The 20,510-nt window shown below is 44.5% G+C and overlaps 1 protein-coding gene and 1 pseudogene across 1 annotated transcript in view; one reads left to right on the top strand and one right to left on the bottom strand.

Moving 5' to 3' along the window:
* LOC107998154 (titin-like) overlaps positions 1–20,510 on the top strand; it is a 100,015-nt gene that overhangs the window by 600 nt on the left and 78,905 nt on the right. The window contains exon 3 of the mRNA XM_062072781.1: positions 1,570–1,689. The gene's annotated coding sequence lies outside the window, so the exon portion shown is untranslated. The remainder of the gene's footprint in view (positions 1–1,569; positions 1,690–20,510) is intronic.
* Positions 186–12,040, bottom strand: LOC114577589 (uncharacterized; annotated as a pseudogene).

The following is a 20,510-nucleotide window of genomic DNA, read 5'->3' as shown; positions in this document are numbered from 1 at the left end:
TTTATAGATCATAGTTTCTGATTAGATCATAGTTTAGATTAATATCAGAATATACGTAAGTGATTAAATAATGAAAATAATTGTGTTTAAGAATGTTGAGAGTTCTGATATGAATGCGGATGCATAGAACATTTTTTATTGGCCAATTATAGATATATAATTCGAGATTGGTCTAACAAGGAAAATTACGTATATATTTCTAATTTATTATTACTTAAGAAATGTATAATGTCACGAATGTACAGAATTCTTGCAATCTTTTCTACTCTGATGGAATTTCGACTTTGACATTTCTTATGAAATTTTTTTAAATAAAATTATTAATTTGATCTTGATTGTCACATACGATAGTTTTTAGTCGTGTGAATTGTGCAAGAAATAATCGATCCATATATATCTTCATCATCCGGATAAAACAAACGCTTTAAATTAAAATACAAACGTGTATAGTATACAATGGTATCCGTTGCATCGTTTGTCGGTGTTTCAGTAATTATTTGCAATCGATGATATCACTGTTCAAATATTAGGATATTTTTGGTCGAACTGAGAATATATCTCTGAGAAAGGTTCGCCCGGTTCAACCCATGGAAATTCTTACGGGCTGAACAACACAGGAAAAGGTTCTTATTTGATTTTTTGTTCAACTGCATGCGCGACCAATCCGTTTCAGCTATGTTCATTTGTGTCGATCTTTAGTATTCCAACTATTCCCAAATCCAAAATTCCTTTATCAGTTTCAACATTTAATTTCAACAACTATTTTCAAATCAAGAAGGCTTCCAGAAATCATACTTTAATGGTATATCACGTTATTTTAAATGCAAACAATTCTAATTTGCATACAATTCCATTCTATTCCAGTTCCCAAACATCGCAAAAACTTGTAACAATTTCCTTACGATCTTTACTTAAATCATTCGCGTCACACGTTCGCTTTCGCCAATGGCATCGACCTAACCTCTAATTCAATTTTGATTAATCCAATTCGGATCGCGTAATCGCAATAGATAACTCGATGAAACGAATCAAGTCAGATGTATTCCCGCGCGAAGACACGTCGTTCATCGAAAACGATGGTTTTTCACGCGCCGATGAACCGATCGATCTCTCATTCTCTATTATTAGTACGCTTGTTTCACTCGCGTAGAAAACATCCTGGTAGATGTGAGTGGCGGGCCTTGACATTGCTACGTGTCAGACAATGTCCTCGCCTGTCTTTTCCCTCGACCTGCCCGCCCAAGAGGAAATAAAGCGAGCGAGACGACATCCGGTCTCGCCGCGCTTCTGTGTCGTTCAACTTGTCGTTATCTCGCAAGAAAGCGACCGGCCATCGTGTGTACTCGTCGACTCTTCTGTGACTAATTGGCGACTGTTGTCCTCTGAATGAAGGAAAAACTGGAGGTTTTCGAAATTCTATTGTTTACAGGTTATCGATGATGTAACAAACGTAAAGATATCATTGGACGGGATTTAAAATTACGCACGTAATTTTAGCAAAGGAACGAAAAGCGCTTTTCGTAGCGGTAATTTTACAACGTAAAATAAAAATCGAAAATTTGCTTGCAGGCTTGGTCGTGCTCCAAACTTAAACGCGTCTGATGATCCGAAGGCGCAGGGACGATGTTGAAACCTGATCGGCGAGTCGAAAGATCCGCGTCACAGGACCAATTACGTCACCCCGTACAGGTACAGCATTTTAATAAACGCCTGGAATTACCAAGATCAAGCCGCCCCATAAATTTCCTCGAAACTCCGATCCCTTATCCTCCACGATCCTCTGCTAATTGCAGTGAACCGCTCGGGCTACCTGTCCCTGTCCCGAGAAACACGAAGAGAAGGAGAGCGCGACGTTTCGTGCAACAACAAGCGGCGAGGATGAGGACGAGGGTGCGTTGACGTCATTTGCGGCAATTCGTGTTCTTCGAAAACGGAAATATTGAGTGACATCACCAACCGGTCGAGCCAACTTGAACTCGAGTTCCGTCGAGATTCGTCGACGATGTCGTGGCCTGTCCGGCTCTCTCGATTGCGATCTCACCTCCGTTCCTTCTCTTCTCGTCCTCTTCTCGGTCGCAGAACCGCTTCGCGTTCTTCCTCTTCCTTCGAGGATACGTAGAGCATCGTAGCCGCGGGCTGGATGACTAAACAACGAGAAGGATCCTCTTCTCGGGCGACGGTCCAGGGTCGATGAAAAAGCTCGCGTATCTCGATGCCGTCCACGACGATCCAAGTTTCGTTGATCGAATGGGGAATTGGTCGGGGATACGTGGAAGAAAATCGACAGAAGACTCGAATCCCTCGTAAATTTTTTCTCACGATCGAAAGTTCAAAAGAGGAGACAAGGAAACAAAGGATTTCTTTTTCTTAATTTGGAATCCGAGAAAGGGAATTATTGAAATTATAGGATTCGTTTGGCAAGATGGCTGACACATTCGCGCTATCAGGGAAATGATCGTGAGACTCGGTTCACCCATTACGCGCACAACACCGTGGAGCGCAACAAAGGCTACAAAGATGCATCTGCGATTCCAGGAATAATGAAGGCTCTCCGCGAATAATTAAACATCGCATAAAGACCTAAATACCAGTACGTATTCATCGAGCGTCCAATAAATCCTTGCTAAAATATCGACGACAATTTCACACCTCACTCAGCTTCTAATCAATTCGAGAGATTCCAACGCTTCGACAAACTTCTTCTTAACCGTGTGTAAACTGTTAGTAATAGGTTGTCGCGCGTTTCTTTCACACCCTCGGGCTGTAATTCCTCGGGCAACATTCATTCCACGAGGCGAACAACCACACGCGCGCATCGCCTGTTGCGAATCGATTGAAATTACACCCTTCAGCCGTTTCTTTTCGCGATTTTCGCGCAACGCGAATACCGAGGTAACCAGTAGTTTCAATTAATGGAGAGTTAATGGAGAGTCGGTTCAAGGAAAAACGGTGTCGTTTTCTACGTTTTACCTTACACCTATCTTGAGACTCAATCGCGGAACGTCGTGATTTAATTTTATCACGGTGTTTGTTGACGCGTTCCTGGAACGGTTGTAAAAATTACTGAATGGCGGCGTACGGTGAATACTTATAATACCACGGTCGAAGGTTGTCGCTTGTACAGTCAGGCACGAAGTATGGCTTATCACATGGAACATTCTCTGTTATGAATATCTACAATTTGACGTTTAGTTGTGACATTTATTATGTTTGTGTACACGTTGAAATTTATATTTATACCCGCCTTCGCCTTCCGTTCCGCGGGAATTTTCAAGATTTCTTTCTCGCCTCACTTTTATCCATACACTTCCACTCCCTTTTAATATAAACGGATCGTATAAATATTTTCCTTCGAACCGAAACAATCGCTCGTCACACACGCAATGTACTTACGGATATTCCAAATTCGAAATCCTTCGAAAATTCTTCTCTCCTATCCTACACTTTCCTGTGTCGCGAACGAAACGATCGAGAGCAAAATCCTGCTGCGAGAATTCGCCGTCCACTAGCGGAACAGTTCCCTACATCGTTACCCCACGCGTAATTCAATAAAGAAGTTCTTTCCCTCGGGCTGATAAGTCGTCGGATTTCATCCACAGGGACTCGCAAATCCTCTCCTTTCTCCTCCTCCTCCTCCTCGGTCAAAGCTTTCCTTCATCTCCACCGTTGATCCCTTCCCTACTCTCCTCTTTTCGTGGATCGTGTTCACTCCACATTTATCTTTCCCCTCTCTCTTTTTTTCTCTCCCCTCCCCTCCCTCTCCTCGCTCTCGCCCTCCCTGCATATTGATGAGAAATTTTAACCGGCGTGCGCGTGAGATTCCGGAGATGAAAGGCGCTGTAAAAAATGCAATAAACTGTAAGCTAATTTCCAGGATCAAAGGGGCCCCGAGGAGGAGGAGGAGGAGGAGAAGGAGGAGGAAGAGGAGGGGGAGGAGGACCCCCCTCGCCGTTCCAGCATTTCTTTTTTTCGCTGAATTCGTACGAAACGCGGCCACGTCGCCTCTCTCTCTGTAAGTGCTGTAAAAACTGCCTCCTCCGCGCTGCTCGCTTCTCTCTTTAGACCGTCCATTTTCTCGGCCTTCTTCAAATCCCCGCTTTCATCTTGAAACGATGTCGCGTTTATCCGCAGCGACAAAACGCTTTTGAAGCGGCGAAAGCTCCGAGCTTGCTCGTTAACCCCTTGAAAAGGGGCGAGTTTGGACTCCGCGTAAAAGGGTCCCGTTCCGTTTGTTCTTTTGGCTTATTAGTTTCAATGGAACTGGAATTTCTTTGCCCCTTTCTTCTCTCGTTTCGAGGATCTTCGAGGAACGATGTGAAATAATTTAGACTTTACCATTCTTTTCCTTCTCGAATTTGCTCGAAATTTGCTCGAAAATATTTGTTCTATTCTTCCTCCATTATTTTTTATAATATATATATATATATACGAATGGCGGGTCGAAACGTTGCTCTATTAAATAAGGCGGGCATAAATTAAACGGAGGATCGGGGCGATGAATGTTGGCGCGCAAAAACTGATTTTCGGGGGTAAGAAGTTCGCAGCGGGGGAGATCTTGAACAAACATGGCATTAGGATGCCGTGATATGCGCCATTAACAAACACATGGTCCTAATTGCAGTTCTACGATCCAAATTCAACTTCTCTAGAATCTTCGACCGACATATGTGCCCTTTCTGGAAATTTCTCCACAGTGATCCACTGTTCCGCCATTTCTATGGAATCGAAACCAACTTCTCTCCGTGCTCTTTGCAATAAAAGTGAAATCTTCTGATCCATTTCTAATCTAAAAATTTAGCTTCTCCGTTGAAAAGAATCGATCAACGCGTCTTCATATTTCACGAATCTCGAAACATTTATCTTTCCTCTCTATAATTCTCGAGAAATTACAGAAAGAAAAATAATCACTTCTGGAAAGAATGAAAAGATTGATACTTCGTTCGATCAGCCCCAATTCTAAACAATTCTAAACAATAAATCTCTCTCAAATTCAAACTTCACTTCCATTTATTTTTTAAAAATTTACCTTCTCCGTTGAAAAAGAATCAACGTGTCTTCATAATTCACGAGCTTCGAAACGTTTAACCCCTTCCTCTTTATCGTTCTCGAGAAATTACAGAAAGAAAAATAATCACTTCTGGAAAGAATGAAAAGATTGATACTTCGTTCGATCAGTCCCAATTCTAAACAATTCTAAACAATAAAAAATCTCTTTCAAATTCACTTCCATTTATTCACTTGTCTTCATAATTCACGAGCCTCGAAACATTTAACCCCTTCCACTTTATCGTTCTCGAGAAATTACAGGAAGAAAAATAATTACTCCTAGAATGGAAAAATTGATACCCAATCAAGTTAAGCAAATTTCGGCTCTGCACCCTATCCCACCCTAGTCCCAATTCCAAACAATTATCCCAAATCCACCCTGCACCGAGTCTTTCACGATACCGCAGGAACGCATCAAGATAGGCTTCGAGAGGGAGAGAGAGAATTATTTCCATTCCCATCACGTGTCACCAGCAACCCCCCCACTTGTCCCACTCAATCACAGTCCCCCATCGAGTTGCCACCGCCACGATGGATACTTTCTTCCTCCACGGGAATCAATTAACCGGGCCGGCGATGAAATTTCCACGATAATGATAACAATTTCGCCTGGCCCTCGTTCGACCTGTTATCGAGGACGAGGAAGAAGAATCGGATTATACTCTCCGTAACGAGATTAATCCCCGTGCTGGGCGCAAGGGCGGGGTAAAAGTATCTCTGGCCGCTCTCCACACCGAAGGCGGAGGAAAAGGAGGGAGAAAGAGAGAAAGGGGGGAAGAGGAAATTTGTTATCGTATGCTTCGTGGATAAATTAATTCGATTAGAAAGGACGAGGGTGGAAAGTGGAGGAAAGTTTCGGTGGAAAGCAGCGAATGGATGATTCCGTGGAAATTCGATAATTAGAGGGATACGGATCCGGGGCTTCTGGCTACGATCGAAATTTGAAAATTGATATAATCAGGGGAGGGGAGAGGAAGTTGAAGCGATCATAATTGATTTTAATTAATGGATACGATAGTGGAATCGTGCGGGGTTAGGTTGGTTGGGTGGCAAAGGAAAATCGGTGTAAATTCGAGATAATTGAGTTGATTCGAAGAAGAGGGGGGGGGGGAAATACTCTCGTTCGATCTCTTCCGCGATGTAATTATACAAGACGCGTAATTTTTAACGTAATTTTATTACGTTATCTTTTTTTTTTTGACGATTAAATTATCTCAAATTGTTAAATCAAAGTATCGAATCGGGGCCCGTTTCGAGAGACAATAATCCTGATATTTTATCCTTTACGTTTAAATACGTAAGATATCCTTGGAACTTGGAGCCATAGGAATTCTTATGGCAATATAAAACAGATATTCCGGTTGAAGATCGGAGAAGGGAGGGAGGGGGGAAAAATAATAACGGTGAAACTCGATTTTACGCGAATTATCTTATCTTCCAGTTTTACGAGACTGTATCGCCTTGTGCGTTCCGCGAAGGGTTTCTCCGCATCTCTTTCGAACGTGGCCGTATAAAACCTCGATGCCCTCGTAATTAGGAATTTATTCCAAATAACCGGCGTGCTTTGATAAGGAAACCCGATAACTCTTCAACGGCCACGCCTGCTCGCGACCTTGCCGAAGGATCTCGTTCGTACGCGCTTCGAGAAAGGGATTCGCGATAACCCGTTAAATCTGAAATTCGTTAATAAGAATATTTTATCGTTGTAATCGGAAATCACCGTTTCGTTAAATCTCGTCCTCTCGCGAATCGATTCATCTTTTTCGTCTAAAAAAAAAAAAAAAAATTCGGATTCACGGAGCATGGAACGTTATTAAAAAAAGGAGAAAAAAACGTAAGATCGAGTAATACTTCATTTTGAAAGTTCGTATCTTCTAATCCAACGTGTCTCGAACTTCCACTAAACTGTCCACGGAATTTACTGCAACGAGCGCTTACAAAGATAACAGGTTTCCTACTGTAAGATCGTTGGACGGTATTTTTTTCTATTTTTTGTCTTTTTGTTCTTTTTCCCCACTCTTCTCCTCCACTCGCAATTCCTATATTATATCGGATAAAATCGATTTCAATAAACTTTTCCTTTAACGCCTTTAGCATATGGCTAGAAATGTCTTCACTAAACCATTTGTCCCAATCGTAACAAATAACCGAGTAACAGGTTTTCAACTGGCAAGGCTGCCTCGATGTTTTCCTGTTCCCCTCTTTTTCCTTTCATCGTGTAAAATTGGCTCTTTGTAGAAAACTCGATGCACGACGACGCATCGACATATGGCAACGACATAATAACGATCTTCCCTGTCGCGCGTGCAATATCGCGCGATTTATCCGTCCATCGACCCTAAAAAAAATAAATTCCACATTTTCTCGATTTTTTTTTCTTCCATTCGTTCGATCGAAGGAAAAGAAGGATAGCGGTATCGATCACGAGGGCAAGCAGAGCCATCCCTAACAACTTCCCATCAGAAACCGACCGCAATCCCTTTACACACCCCATTTTCGCAAGTTTCCTCAACCTCGCCCAATCTTTCAAAACCTCGTCGAATCGACCCTCGTCGGTCCCTCGACTCGAAACCAAACCAACTTCGACCCCTTCTCGTGCCAGAACAGGAGAAATCTCCCGCGTATCAACATTATTTACCCCGAGAATCCAACCTAACCCAATCGATCGAAGACCAAAAAATCGATCGTTACATCTTCTAAGAATCGAAGAGGCTTACCTCAAAAAGTCCCTCTCTATCCAACTTTCATCACTCACTCTCCACTATCGGCCAACTCGAACTAACCCGCTACAATTTCCAATGCCCTGCTCGATACATCCTCGATTTTACGTTTACCAATAACATGCGGCAGCCACCCGCATGCACACATAGAGAGAGAGAGAGAGAGAGAGGCGAGTTTCCACGGCTCGATAACCCCGGCCACACCCACGCGTGAAGCAGCGGCGAACAATTATCGTCCCCCCTCGGGTTGGCTGACCTTGACCGTGAGAGCGGCGCGTTCGAGGAGAGCGTGAGCCGTAACCGGAAGTACGGGTGACACGGTGCACTGGAATGGAGGCGGCCGGTCATGTGGGCCGACAGCCTAGGCAAGCTCGATCGGGTCGGCAATCTCGCGTGGAATCTGGCGAACGGTCCGTTTCGAAAACGATGTACCAGTTAGATAGGGGGCCACCGGTCTGTAGCGGTTTCTTTTTTTCAATAAGAGGAAGGAGCGTCGGCAGGGAGGGTAAGCGCGGCAAAGCGCGTGCCACGAGCGGTCGGCTCACCAGTCACTGGATGCGCAGGGCAGGGGGCGGATTGCCTCCCCCTCTCCCTCGAGGCACATATCGTCTGGTTTCATTGTTTCGAGCTGGCTCGTGCATCGCGCGACTCGCTAGAAGAAGTGGGTAAATGGATCTGGATCATTGGAGCGAGACACGAGGCGTCCTAGATGCGGAGGGTTGGGGATGGGGAGGGAAACGTCGTCACGTCCGCGGACGCAGGATGTTTTATGGATTTAATTTGTCGCGCGCGTTGCCGAGGAGAGATCGGTTCGATCCTCTTATTTTCTTTTATTGGTTGGTCTTTCTTTTTTTACGGAGCCTCGATGTGGGATCGCGAGGAACAGGAAACGGCGCGCAGGTTCGAGATTGGATGATCGATGATGGTTTTCGGCGGATATACGGGTATTTTGTTCCCCGGCGCGAGAGAATTCTTTCTCCAGCTCGAGAAGAGCAAACACGAAATACTTGGCTGCCCTTCGCTACGAGCTTTCTTAAATTTACGATTCGCGAATGAATCGGCTGGTAACGAGCAAAGATTGCGGCTATCGTCGCGCTAAATAAATTGGTCGAAAAAGGAGGAAAAACAAAGGAGAAGAAGAAGGAGCGGCAAGATCGATAACCGTTTCGGCAAATTTCTCGATCGTAAAACAAGGTTGTTGGCGTTTTAACGGCGGGATCGAGGGGTTAGATTTACATGTGGTTCGATGGAAGAACCGTTGGCTCGCGGAAGGCGCGAAGGAAAAGATTCGATTTGACGCGGCGTCAGCTGACAGCGTATTCTTACGCTCGCGCGGAACACTGCAATTTTCTCGCCAACGTTTATTTAATATGCCCCATGAACGTCTATTGAATAGGCAGACGGTTGTTGCGCTTTTAAAAGGTGGACTCCGCCGTTTAATTGACGCAAATCATTGGAATCAACCGGGATAAAGCGCGATCCATTATTTTCCCCCCCTCCCTCGAGGAGTTTCGATCGTGCACGGACGACTGATCGTGTGTATCGGACGCGTCGATCGATAATGACGCATAATTAATGTAGTCGAGGCGAGTGGAAATTAAGAGAGTGATTGTCAACGAGGAGAGAGAGAGGACGCGCGTTTCTTTCTCTTTCTCGTTTTCTTTTCTTTTCTTTTTTTCTCTTCTTTCTTTCTTTCTTCTTCTTCTTCTTCTTCTTCTTCGTCCCCTTCTTCTTTTTTCACGATCGCCACGGAACGTGTTATTAGAAGTAGTTATTGATAAACGTACGATAATTGCACGCTTGTGTTCGCGCCACGATGACGATGAAACTCTCTCAACGATGAAAATCCTTATGGTCTTTAAACATTTTTGCGCCGTTTCCACGTCTGAGCTTTAAAGAATTTTTTCAGGAAGTTGGTACGTGATGTTGGCGATATCGAGTTACGAACGGATGTGTAAAGAGAAATAAACAGCGAGAAACTTTTCCATTGTCGAGAACAATGAATAATGTGTACTTAAATATATATAGTATTATAAGCGTTCAGTAGGTAACATCATACCTACATCGATGGTTAAATAATACAATCCAATCGTTTTCTGCTCTCCGAACGAAAGTCAATTTTCCTCTCGAACCATGCAAAATCTGAAATCGCGGTGAGCGGGCGAATAAACAACGATTTCGCTCGAGAATTTTCACTCGAGAAACTTCTCCAACCTCTCTTAACATTTGTTCCTCCAACAAATCCAAACGTAACGCGAGATCCCTCCCCCAATCTCTTCCTCTCCGTCCAATTCGCCAATAAATACTCGACCATAAAATTGATGATCGTCGCTCTTGGCAAACGTTGTCCCCGATTCGCAAGGATCGACCATCTTCGTTCGTATCTCCTCCTTCGATCCAATTGCACGTACACTCGTATATTAAATCGATCCACGCTCTTCTGGGCGAACTATCGTCACGTGACGAGGGCGATGCGCTTTTCCCATCGGCGATGTTATCTGCACGCCTGAGTCCGTGAACCAAGACAAAGAGACCTGATTAATCCTCGGCTTGACCCACGTGGCGACCGGATACGGCGTAACCGGGATGCAGGATAACGGTTTCCACCGATCCACGCCACGAGAGGAGAGAGAGAAGCCGTGGCGGACACCGGACGCGCCGCGCGATCTTTCGATATTCCGTCTCGTTCGAAATTTCCTCATCTCCGGCCGAGGAGAAATCGAAAAGGCGTTATCGCCAATAACCTTTTGGATCATTGGCCAATTCCTGTAGAGTTTAGACGGTTCAGATAAACGATTCAACTTTTCTTGCACCGAAGCGCCAAGATTATCGCTTAGAAATTTCTCTCAGACTCCTATCGAGCATTTGTGGGATTCCCAGGAGCTAATAATTTTCATATATATTCCAGGAAAACGAACGAACAAATAAACAAAGTATCGTTGCAAATTGCAAACGTTTGGTGCGCGATGAAGAGAAAACGAAAGATCGGCGTTTAAATCGGTATATCTCTAAAAGCGTCGAAGATAGGATCGGAAATGGAGGCAGGAAACATTCCATTCCGAGTTTTCGTTTGGTCGTCACTCGGCGGAGTTTGCTGCGGAGAGGAAGAGAGCGCGATCCGAGTGCCCCCCTCCCTTTTATCGGTGCACGAGAACATGGAGAGTTAGCTGGCCGCGCGAGGAAAGCACGTCTCGAGTCATTGGTATTCCACGAGCACCTCTCTGAGTAGCTCTGATTCTAGACGTAATTCACGGAATCCTCGTTTCGGACAGACCAGGAATCCCTATATTCCGGCACGCGGGACGCATACCCGATCAGCCTCTCCTCGACCGTGTCGACGAAAATTTCGTGGAACGTGCGCCCGAATTTTCCGAAACCCGCCCCTTTCGATCCACTCGGTCCACTCCGCCGCACGAAAGGGAAATTTATCGTTCCACGTGCCTTTCACCTATCCATACACCCCTCGCACAAGTATGCGCCTCGTGGAAATCTTCCGCTTTTCTTCCAGAGAATGGAAAAGAAAGAAGAAAAGGGGATAACTCGTAGAAATAAATTCGAATCGTTCTCACGCGCTATTTAACTGGAACGACTATTGATGAAGTTGGAATGATAGAAATTTGGCTTGAATTTAACTTATTCCCGAATAACCAGCGTAATATTGCCGATACAGCGTATCCTGTTTTCGTACGAATGAAGCGTTTCTGTGTGTTCGACTGGGCGCGAAACTCGACACTACTCGGATTCCGTGCAAGTGGTTCGAAAAAGAGGAGGGGGGGAAGGCGGTTGACAGAATATTGGAAAAGAATCCTTCCGAGGAGCGACGGAAACGTTTCCCATGGACGAAGCAACGAAGGCACGATCTCGCCCCGCTTAATTAAGATTCAGAGAATGAACAGTTTCTCGATCAGTAGCCACCGCATAAATTTAATTACGATAAGGCGGCGGTGCACACGATGTTTATCTGGCTAAATAAATCCCCGTTAACTGGATTTATTAATCGGACACGCACATGCTACGCCGCGACCCGTTACCCGTTCCTCGTTTTGCGTTGTTGCGCGCCGTTTCAGAGGCGAGCGGCCGCCGCAAAATACCCGCGAATAATTGTCGTTTTTGTCAATATTTATGTTTCCTATTGCGCGACATTAAAATAATTGCCGGGCTCATTATAGGCAATCGTGGTTTCCACGGTGAAGTCACGGAACGGCGATAACCCGGCGACCAACGACGATCTTCGTTCCCGCGATTTCAACGATCCTCGAAAACTGTTTTTATCGCTGCTTTCTTTCAGGATTTTGCCATCGAACTTTTTACCCGAGTCACGGAGGTAAAGTGCGCAGAGTCGAATTAAACGAGGAGGGATACCTTTATACCGTGATTGGATCGAATCGCAGAGGGAAGATAAATTTAACGTTTTCATATTTCTAAATTCTTCTTGAAGATTCGAGCTCCCGCGCGTATCGATCCCTCCCCGTAACCAAAGCCAAAAACTCGATATTTCCAGCTCGAGGCGCAACAACATACACGTAACACGGTAGGAAGGGGAGAAAAAGAAGCGTAGGTCTGCACAGGTGGAAGCCTCAAAAACCGCAGGTGCGACCAGAAATTCCAACGTAACAACTCGTCATCCATCTCCAACTCGCTCCACTCTTCTCCTTTCGTAATCCAGCGACGATCGACGTTTCCCTTCTTCGATATCCCCTAACTCCCCGTGTCGCACCCCTATCGAGCGATACAATCCATCCTCGTAGGATGGAAACATTGGAGGCATTGTTCGGACGGTCCACTCGTGCGGAGACCCTATCAAAACGCGCGATTGTCCGCGGCAAATCGAGCCAATCTTCCAGGAACATCTTCCTCGAACGGACTCTTCTCGAGATCCATCTCGGCGCTGAGAAACGGCTCGAAACTTTTTCGTTTCAACGGGAAGGGGGCAGAGCATCCTCCTCCTCCTCCTCCTCCTCGCGCCCAGTGTCCTTCCAGAGGAGGAAGGAAAGACGTACGAGGCGCTGGCGATCCTGTCTAATTGTCCAAAGGGTTCGTCGCGCGACAGATGCCACGAACAGAGGCGCCTGGGAAGAGAAGAGGCGGATGGACGGGAGCGGGCACACGCGGATGGACGCGAGAGGCCACGGGCAAAAGGAACTTGGATATTTATAGTGCCGTGGGCCGGGGAGATCCGCAAAAACTGGCGGCGATTCGCAGTGCTGAAATAACAGGTTAGCTCGAGCCGGTCGACGGCGACGAGGACGAGGACGAGGGACGAGGGGTGGGGACGGGAGCAGGGGGAGTGGAAGATGGGGCAGTGGAGAACGAGAGAGGAGCCGAAGAAAGAGGCTGGCTCGGGGAAGAAGGGTGGGGAAGATGAAGAGCGTTGGAAGAGAAAGGCGAGGAATGTGGAAGACGATGCGGGGAAAGATGAAGAAGACCACGTAGAGGACCGTGGAGGACGAGGACGAGGATGAAGGAGAAGAGGAGGAACGGCAGAGGATAGGAGGAAGATGAGGAAAAGGGTGGAAGACGAGGAGAGGGGGAGTGGTTCGGCTTGTAGAGGCACCGGGTTTCTATTTATACCGCGTCACCGCGGATCAAAGATCCTAAGAGTACGTGTAGGGCCCCCGTCAAGAAGCTTCTTCTTCTTCTGATGATGATGATGATGATGATGATGATGATGGTGGTGGTGGTGATGGCGATGGTGGTGGTGGTGGTTCTCCTTCGTGTTGCTTTTTGACCGATTGTTGAAGTTGGATACTCGACGTTGTCCTCTTGGAAGTTGTTAAACGAGGGATTTCGGCAACCACATTCTTTATATTTGCAGGAAATATATTTTTGTTGACAAGTCACGCCTCGCTCGAAACGCGATACGATTTCGAATCTCTTAAGAATGGGAAAACTTTAATTTCGATCTTTAAAATTCTCCCGTTCGTTGCCGAGTTGCACAGTCATTCTTCGTAACAAGATACCATTTCTCGTATCTCTCTCCCATATATATAATATATATATATATATCCAACCACCCAATTTCGAATCTCTTCATCCTCCCTCCTCGCGAACTTTTCCCCCTCGTGAAAAGGGGAAGAAGAGACGAACGAACTGTATCGTTCCATCACGATCCATCCACGTCTCGGAACGGGCGTCTCAATCCGCGGAGGAGGGCCGATGCCCCGTTTCATCAAAAACTGCAGGGCAATAAGTCGAAAATCGCGGCAGCTGCGGCGGATTCTCCTCCCCTCCCTCTGTTTCCTCTCCTCCGCCCCATTCGTCTTTCGCTCACGGCCGAGGAACGGAACGGTCGCCTCTCGGTCGGTGCTCATTGTGTGCAAATAACGACAAACCACTTGTTTCTTTGGATCGTGCCGCGGAGCGCAGGTTCGATCGTGCCTCCTCTCGTTAACAGTTCCTTCCGATTTCGTGCTTCTATTATTAAGGATCGGGGGGGAGCGCGTCGGATCGCCCCCCGTTCGATTATTCCACTTGTTCCCTTCGATTTATTGCCGGACAGCCGCGCGTCTGCCCCCTTCGATTTGTCTTTCGCGCGGCGAACCCCTTCCCCCGATCCGTCGCGGAAGATAATGATGACGTTATTGGATCCGGCGAGATTCGAATTCGTTGATGATTCTTTCTTCGAGAGGAGATACGGTGGATTGTAAATTCATGATCGATCGTGCTCTTTCACCTGTAAATAAATAAATAATGGCGTTAATTGAACGATACAATTAGGTGTCTTTTTCTCGTAGTCAAGGTTTCTCACGATAACGTGGAGATTCGAAGATGACGATCCTTTGGAGGAGATTTTTGGTAGATATTCTAAATTCTTATCTGTGATATTTCTAAGTAGATATTTCTCACGATGATTTGATAGCTTTTTTAGAGAAGAAATGTCTTGGATGTTGTTTAAATTCTGATGGATGATTTTTTACAAGATGTGGAGATGGTATGAGTCGTACAATTAGCTATTTTTCATATCTCTTCGATAGTGTAAAAATTTGAAAATAACGATGTTGTAAATTTTATAATAACGTAGAGACTGGAAAATGGATGATAGCTGATTAGAATAAACGTTGTAGATTCGAGGATCGATTCGATCCACCTTTCCAATTCACAAACACACAAAAAAAAAAAAGAAACAAATAACAATAACGGTGATTAATACGGGGGGGAAAAAAGAGGAGAATTGTAAGAAGAGAAAGGAAAACAAATTTCCCAGCAGCCAGATGATTGGCGCTGGGAGTGGAAGGAGAATAAACGCGCGACGTGGTCGTGAAGCGTGCTCGTAAGTATGTACGTACGTGGCAGAAAATCACGAAGAACCGTGGAAACCTTCCTGGTGATTACAGTTAGCCCATTGTTAGCACCGTGGGCTACGTGTTAACACTTGGCGAATGGCGCGCACTCGTTAACTGACCCCTCGCTCTCTGCCAATGTCACGTTCACGCGATTAGAAAACGCTAATAATTAGCCGAGCGGAAGTGTCGTCGCGACATACGCGCGAATTCGGTCTATTACTCCTCCACTCTGACAAGTTCGCCCTATTTTCTTCCCACGATTATCTTCCCTTCGCACCTAAAAATTTCCGATCTAATGTCGAAACAAAATCAATTAATTCCACGCTTCTATTTCTAAGAATACGAGGAATATTCGAAATATTCGCGGCAAAGATGTACTTCTTAATAAAAAAATATATCCCAGGATGTATTTGTTATCCTATCTGAAAGAAACAATTCTGGACATCGATCCTTCTTGCAACGATAAAATAATGATTCTTAAAGAAAAAAGAAATACTCGTTTCACTGTTTTTAATCCTCGATGAAAAGATGAAACTTCCAGAGAATATCGAGAAATTTCCAGAGTACATCCATCTATAATTGGATAAAAACGCAAGATCATGTTTCGTGGAAAAATTCATCTCGTAAAGGATAAAAAATATTGTTCGAAATAGGCTTGGTCGTGCGTGAAAGACACGCGTGTAAATTCGAAATCTGTGGATTTCCGGGTAGATCGGATTTAGATCCGTAGCGAGGGGCAGGGATCGGGTAGACGGAAATTCCATCTCGAAGCGAGTCCATCGTTCCTATGGAACGTCGCACGGTGCGGGGACAGTGTCGTTGGAAGCTTGTTAACGAGCCTGACTTTTGACACATAATACACCGCGAGTATTACTATACCAATTTGTCGTAATTCGAAATTTATTGGTCAACCATCGTAAATCCTTTAATTACTTTATCCCAAAGAAAATATCTTGTGTTAGATCGAAATAACGTTTCACCGTTCGTACCGTTTCATATTATACGATCCTCGCACGTCTGGAAATTACTCTGACGCCGTATACCACACCGATTCATATTTATTCCGTCCGATTCCCGTTAATTTATTCCCGATCCGTATGCAAGCTACGCCTTTTGCCTTCCGCGATTTTCCTCGCCGAGCCTCGCGAGAAAGGTTAATTTCCCCGGGAACATTCGTATTTTTCTCGCATCGAATATGTGAAAGTGCTCCAACCCGAGTTTCCGTAACCGTTAATCCGATTCTAAATCGAACCTAGCCGATTGATTTATCCCTTTATCTTACCTCGATAATTGACACCATTGGATTCGTAGATATCTTTTGATAAAAAAAAGAATTGACTGCTCGTTGGAGATCGAGCAAGGAAATTACGGGGGGGAAAAATGAACGAAAGAAACGCGTAGACATTACACTCTCGTACTCAACATATCAACCCTAACCCCGAGGTCATTCAATTATTCGATTCCTTTCTTAACCAAGCGCGTAATATCCACTCTCCTCCCCTCCTCCTCTTCCTTAGAAACTAAGGACGCGAATCAAGTGGAAAAAAGCGGAGAAGACGACGCGTGCTCTTCTACTCGCGCGCGTCCTCTTCCAGTTTACACCTGTTTCCTCGGTTTTTCACGGTATCGATCACCAGGCCGATTAATCGTTGGAAAGGGAACGGGCGCAAGAAGGCAACGTGGATCCGTACGTGCTCGACGTGCTCTAGGGCCGTTAATGTTCCCAGGAGGATCTATTGTCGGTAAAAGACGGCACGACCGGAATGTCATTATGTCCGTTTTGAAATTATTATCCTTAACGGATGAGCCGAGCCGGGGAACGGTTAAAAAATGGGCGAAACCACGCTCACGCGTTTCCCATATTAATCGACGCTTCACGTGTACGCGCGCCTTTTATCTTTTTTTCCTTTCTCTCTCGTCTCTCGAGAAAGACCGTTATCTATCGATCGATAAAATTATCATCTAATAAATAATCCGAATGTTATAGAATTTAAAGTTCACTTTTATTTGTCGTAACCACTGCTCCATAGTTGCTATTCGTTTTTCTTCGATTCGTTCAGCTAAACCCGTACATTTTTATTTATTGTTCTCACTGCCTGCTGAATGATCCAAGTTCTAACAAAAATTCAATTTGTTAGTTAAGCTCTTCGTGATATTACTTTCCTCTTCTTCTTCTTCGTGCTGATAAAAATGTAATTTCAAGTCTCCAACGAGGATAATTATTACAAATCGGATATTCTCTTGTTCCAACAACTCGCGAACGCCATCTGCAACCGGAGAGGGAGGAAGCACGTGACACGCGTAATCGGTGTTTCGCATCGATACACCGGAAATGGCTTCCATACGCGAAATATATCCCGCTCATAATGTTGTCCAACGACTCGTAAAGATGATCGAGGTGGCCACCGGTTCGCCCGTTGAAAAAATTTCGCGAAATACGTCGCGTCTCCCGACTGTGTGGAAACATTAACATTCGCGCGTTTTTGCGCCCGCGTTTAACGGTCGCCATTCACGCGGCGATAAATCTCGTTGGAATTCATTATAACCGCCGGACGATAAAATTCGATTCTGAACAAACGATCTCTCTCTCTCTTGCCGTTCCTGGAGCAGAACGTCGATTTTTTCAAGAATTGAGAAGGATCGACGCTCGTTAGTTGGCTCGTTGATTCGTTTCTCTTTGGAGGATGACGTAGAGAAAAGTCGGATCGACTAGGAACGAAACGATTTTCCTCAAAGTCTCGAGAGATAAATCGAAAGTTTGGAGAATTTTCAACAGGTCGTTTCGATCGGCGCGATGTAATCAATTGGTTTTGGAATTGGATTGTTCAATCGAGCAGGGATTCGAGTCGGCGTTAAAAGGATTCTTCATTTTTCTATGCTCTACTCGTTATCGGAGTCTTTGCTCTAAAAGTTCTTCCATTAGACTTACTTCGATAAGAAACTGTTTTTGTGCCCTGCGATTATCTTTCGAACGATGGATCGAACCTTTTGAGGCAGTGTAATTTTATATGGATAGACTGTGAAAAATATATTTCGCGGATTAAAGTAACGAACTTAATAAACGATAATTTTAATTCCAGTATCCGGTCGGGTAATAAATTCGTGGAAAAATATAAACTAGAATTTATCGTTAATGGAACATTTAGAAGGAACAAGATAAAAAGGAATATCGTGGAATACCTTTCGAAACATTATTATTCCATTATTTCGGGATAATTTATTTGAAGAAGATCGATAATTTTAACCTAAATTATATTATTATATGAAACAAATTACAACCCGATGATGCGATACGTAATTTTTATCCCTAAATTAACTTCGAAAACGTGGAAATAAAAATAAATTTATGCTAATTTTCTCGGAAAGATTGTGTTTATTCTGCTTAAAATATATATAAAACCTCCGATTATTTCCGAGGAAATTGTTCTTTAATCGTCCAAGGAAAGGTTTAAATGGCAGTTAAATCTGAAACTTGATTCTCGCAAGTCATGCCTCCGTCCCAGCTCCATCCTCCACCAAGATCGAAGTATGCACACTTGCAAGGCCGAGTGTAATAGGTTTCCTGGATTAGCGGACTGGTTTTTCCTTAATTAGAATCTGTCGTTATGATCCCGCGCATACGCATGATGATCATTCAAGGGAACAAGTTCTATCTTCGCGAGGAGTGCGTCAAAAACAAGTTCAAGAATCAACGAAATTAGCATTAGCCGACTATTTATACCTCGATGTACGATCTCTAAACTCTGCACGCATCGTAATAAACGGTGCCACCGATAATCCCCGAGATTGTCAACACATGGGTCCGAGCACGATCGAAATAAAACTCGAGACGTCATCCCCTGATGGATAGACTCGCTATTCGTAAAAGTTCCAGGGCAACGAAACCCCTCCTCTCACCGTGCCGTCACCAAAGCCGTCTGAACGCATAGTCCGATCCAGGGGAAGAGAAAGGAAGGGGGAGAAGAACGGCCTAGGGCCTCGAAACCGTATCCGGGCATTTGGATAGCGACCACCTTCGATTCACTTGCACGGTCGAGTCCGTTGACCGAAACGGCGCGTATGCAAAGCGTAGAAAGAATTACCGTGGCGGATACGGTAGGTGGACCGTGCCAGTAGTGGGCCCTGTGGGAACACACGAGAGACCAGGAACAAACTGCGATTTTATTATAATCGCGCCAGACCTGTCCTTACGTCCTTTCCTTTTTCTTCCTGCTCGGGCAACCGCCGCCGGGGTCCTTGCCTGCTTAATGGCGACCCATCGCCGGTGCCGCCCTCCAACGCGTCGCGCATCCGCGATGTCGTTACGTTATCGGAAACCACGAAAAGAAACCTCGGCGTGTGTCGTTGTGTTCCGTGCAGGGTCCAAGTAATAGTCGCCGAGGAGGTGTTGCCTATTTTCGAGTAAATGAGACGACGATCAACTCGTTAACCTATATTTTGCATATTTTTACGTTCTTCTCTTTTATCCTCTTAATAATAACAAGTTCTTGTTTCGACTGTTTTTCGAACCAATTTAGGATATTATTAGGATATTATTACGAGTTTGAACCAGAGTGTAGCATATTATATTAGGTTAGCTTTCGAAGGAGATATTCTATCGATATAAGAGAGTTTGGTGATTTCAAAAATTCGGGTGTGGAAATGAGAATCTTGAAAATGGATACTAAAATAGATCGAAATCCACATTGAACAGAGATAAATTGAAAGCCAAAGTGGAAGCAGAGTTAGAGTAGTATCTCGAAGATTTTCAGATATTTGAGCGCAATTTGGGTAAAGTCAACCGACAGAGGATCGAGACGATACGAGATTCATTTTTGAATAGAATTATAACCTGTGATGAGATATCGAAAATCGAATAAACGAATGTCGAAACCATCGTTCACGGCCGAAAAAAGTTATGGTGGTTTGTAAAAATAATTATTGATTAAATATGGATCTATTCTTCTGCTCGATCATCGTCGATTCACCAGATATTTTACCAAATCGATTGTCATTGCTTCGCCATTTGTTTTTTTAACAAAATAAAATATTCGACTCTCGAGAAGATGTAATCGCAGCATTCGAAGAATTTCTTCCCGCTAAAACAATAAAGTTTTATAAAGATAAAGCATATCGGTTGTAATCTCGATCGAAAGAAAGAAGATTATAGTTTCAAAAACGATCTAATAATAATAGTAAACCATGGTACGAAGAAAAAGATCGATGGAAAACGTTCCGTCTTCTTATGTATTGTTGTCGCTCCGGTAAATGAATCCAGTTACACGAATACATTCCCATATATGAAGCACGAGAAGAATATCGATAGCAGTCTACTTTATTATTAAACTTTCGCAATTGCAAGCAGCAAAATCTTACGACAGTCATCGATTAATTTACCGAGCAATCGGAAGAGAGCCAAGGATCCCACGGCATTGGGGTCACGGTGTCGTTCTCGAGCGATGGATCGTCGAAAAAAAGAGAA

The sequence above is a fragment of the Apis cerana genome, linkage group LG3, assembly GCF_029169275.1.
Source record: "Apis cerana isolate GH-2021 linkage group LG3, AcerK_1.0, whole genome shotgun sequence".
Taxonomy (NCBI): Eukaryota; Metazoa; Arthropoda; class Insecta; order Hymenoptera; family Apidae; genus Apis; species Apis cerana.
This window is presented reverse-complemented; position numbering and strand designations above follow the sequence as displayed.